This window comes from Macaca fascicularis, chromosome X (genome assembly GCF_037993035.2).
Source record: "Macaca fascicularis isolate 582-1 chromosome X, T2T-MFA8v1.1".
NCBI classification, from domain to species: Eukaryota; Metazoa; Chordata; class Mammalia; order Primates; family Cercopithecidae; genus Macaca; species Macaca fascicularis.
This window is the reverse complement of record NC_088395.1, coordinates 16676543-16680083: the sequence shown is the minus strand read 5'-3', so window position 1 is coordinate 16680083 and position 3541 is coordinate 16676543.

The following is a 3541-nucleotide window of genomic DNA, read 5'->3' as shown; positions in this document are numbered from 1 at the left end:
CGTTATGCTCCTCTTTTGCTTGTATAATTTTCAGATCTTTCTGTAACAAGCTTTGTTTTTGTAATAAGAAAACAAACAATAAAGGAGAGTATAAAAGAGCAGGATCTCTGTATGTCTTGTTCATCCAGCTAGCTGCAGTTTCCAGAACACTGTTTGGCTCACAGTAGGTACTTCAAAAAATTTTTTTGAATGGCTAAAACTTTTTTGCCCCCAACCTAGTGAACCATAGTTGCTAATGAACATGGAATCACTCTGCAGGTATGTCTGGGTATTATGTCTCTGATTCCTTTTAGTAAATAGTTTATTCTATCCATAGGATCACTTTTGCTGTCTTAATATAAGACTGATTAAATTCAAATTCCAACTCCAGCACTCACTAGCTATGGCACCTTGGCAAGAAACCTCACCACTCTGGCTCAGCTTCCTCATCTGGTAAGCACAGGTCCAGGTGCTGAGGGTGCAACAAAACAAGAATCCTACCCTCTAATTTACATTCTAGTGTGCAAGAAAAAGCCTGTGGACAAACATCTGTCAGATGGCGATAAGCGATAAGCACTGTGAAAAAGCAGAAAATAGAGTAAAGGGAATAGAAGGTGATTACCTGTGGGGGTGGATGGGGGCATGTTGCTATTTTATAAAGGGTAGTCGGGAACAGCTAAAGGTTTAAACACTAGGCCCAGCATGGTGGCTCATGCCTGTAATCCCAGCACTTTGAGAGGCCAAGGTGGGCAGATCCTTGAGCTCAGGAGTTCAAGACCAGCCTGGGCAACACGGTGAAACCCTGTCTCTACTAAAAACAAAACAAAACAAAATCTGGGAATGGTGGCCTGTGCCTGTGGTCCCAGCTACTCGGGAGGCTGAGGTGTGAGGTTCGCCTGAGCCCAGGAGGTTGAGGCTGCAGTGAGCTGTGATCGTGCCACTGCACTCCAGCCTGGGTGACAGAATGAGAGCCTCTTTCAAAAGAACAAAAAAAGAAAAAAGAAAAAAGAAAAAAAAAGAAAAAGAAAATAAAAGAAAAAGGAAAGAGAAATTTAAAAAATCATAGTATAGTGTTTTTCAAACTTCAAGTTGTGACTAAGCTCAATCATGAAGTCCATTTAGAATTTGCATTTTTGGAAAAATGAAATAAAATTCATCCCTTTCTTGTGTGTGTGCACCTGTTTGTGCCTGACTCTATTAGCTGAGCACAGAAGAGACAAAAAGAACAACCCCAGAAAAGTGCCAGAAAAGATTAGGACCAGAGCTAAGAGGTTGGGGAGAAAGGCAAACCCAACAGATAAGCAATACGAGAGAGAAAACATCACTTTTTTTTAATTCAAAAAAAAGTAGTTGATGGAAAAAAGGCCAAAAAAAATTAAATAGAATTGACAGATTCAATTTAACAACAACAAAAATGCAAAACCAATGAAATATGCTGTACATGATACCTTCGGATTAAATGCATGATAGCGTGTGAATATTCTCAGAAACTCCCAAAATATTTGTTCCGTATTTCCTTCTCTGACCCTCACTGAGGTCAACAGTATCAAGATTTTAAAGCCACGTCGTCTGGGAAGATTTCTTTTCTTTCAGTCCTTCAAACATTTCTTTTAATAGGTTTTGGAAATCATGCCTACTTATCAGAAATCAGTACACTGTATTAAAGGGATACAAACCATCTCCCAAGCCGCCTCTTCTTTTGCACACGAGGTTCTCTTTGAAGCAGAGCCATAAGGTACAATTATTCTAGAACAAGGTGGGCAAACTACAGTCCTCCGACTAAATCTAACCCACCATGTTTTTGTATGGCCCTCGAGCTGAGAATGGTTTTTCCGTTTTCAAGCGGTTGAAAAAAAGATTTTGTGACCCTGAAAACGATTTCAGTGTCTGTAGTTTTATTGGAACACGGCCAAATGTATCCACATTTTCCACGGCTGCTTTGCGCTACAACGCGACAGAGTCGAGCAGTTGCCCCCGAAGCCTAAAATATTTACTATCTCGGTCCTGTTAGAAAAAGTCTTGCCAACCAGCGTCCTAGAATATGAGGGCTGTATTGCTTAAACACCCTTCCAACTCTTTTCCCTCTCCAGCCACCCCCTCAGCCTTAGGCACTAACAAGATTCTTTGACCCGGCATAGGGGGAGGGCGTTATAATAATGAACTGTATTGTATCGGAAACAAGACAGTAAATATCTACAGAAGGGAATGTGTGACTGGTTCTGCCACTGACTAACGTCTAGGTTTGCGTCCCGGTCAGAAAAGTGGGCATGACAGCGGCATCTGCAAGATAGCATCTGAGCATGAAGGCACTTGGAAAGGTATCAAGGCAGCAAATGTTCCGGGGGTGCTTTTGCAAGAGGAGCCTCTCTCGGAGCTGGACGTACACTTCGGTTCCCTTTGCACGCAGGCACCTTGGTCGCCTCCCCCAACTCCGTCCCCTCTGCTCCTGGCCCTCATTTTCTTTTATTCCCCTTTTGGCCTTGCAGCCAGTTTTCTCCTCCCCCGATACACTCCCCAGGGGCTACGAAGTTCCCGAGCAGAGCATGGCTCAGGTAAGCAGGCCCAGGGCAGTTCAGCCCTGCTCTCTCCAGCTCCGCCAGCTTGGGGTGGGGTCGCCCTGGGACCCCTGCAGGTGACAAAAATGACTCAGCAGGGGCCGGGGCTGGGATGCGAAAGGAATGCCAGTGCTGGAACAAAATCCCCTGAAGCACGAAGAGGCCTCAAACCATCATCTTAAGGACCCAAACATCGAACAAATTAAAATGTAACAACGTAAATCGGTTTCGGCCCGCCGGCGGCCTGTGCCGCTACAGGCTGCACATTTAGCCTAACAAGGCGGCCCGGCGGCTTTTGCAGGCAAAAAACGCCCGCGGCCTCTCCAGAAGCTCTCTTCCCTCTGAGACCAGCCCCACCTCGGCCCGACCGGGCCCCAGGAAAGGCCAGTCGGCTGGAGGAGAACATTTCAGGGGTGCAGAGAATTGCATGTCCGTGATTATCAGGGAGACTTTGAAGGCACAGTAATCTCTCGAGAACAGGAACCATTTTCCCCTCTTGCTCTGAGATTTTGCTTGGCTAAGCGGCAGCAGCCTCCCTGCCCCCCTCTCACCCCCACCACCGCTGCCGCTACAAGCAACCACGCCCCGCGGGCCCCAAGGCTAGCCGCCCCGGGGCTCGCGGCCCCCGCTCAGCCGGCCAGCCGCGCCTCCATCCACCCCACCCTCGCGCGCCCCCATCCGCCCCGCCCCCTCGGGCCCTCATCCGCCCCGCCCCCGCGGCCCCCATCCGCCCCCGCGGCCGGCCCTGGGAGCACCGGGCGAGCCCTCGCGCCTGCGCATCGCCAACTTCCTGCCGCGGCACGCTCCGCCCACCCCCAGAAGCCCGCCTCCGAACGCCGCGTGAAACCCGCCCGCCGCGCGTCATTGGTCGCGGCGCTGGAGCCGTTGGCTCCCAGACCCGCCTCTCCGCCTCCTCTCACTTTTCCCAGGGCGGATGCGCCTGCGCTTAGCTGCCTGGGCGGGCTGGGAGGCGCGGGTTGAAAAGTCTCGTTCCAAGTTTGGAGAGA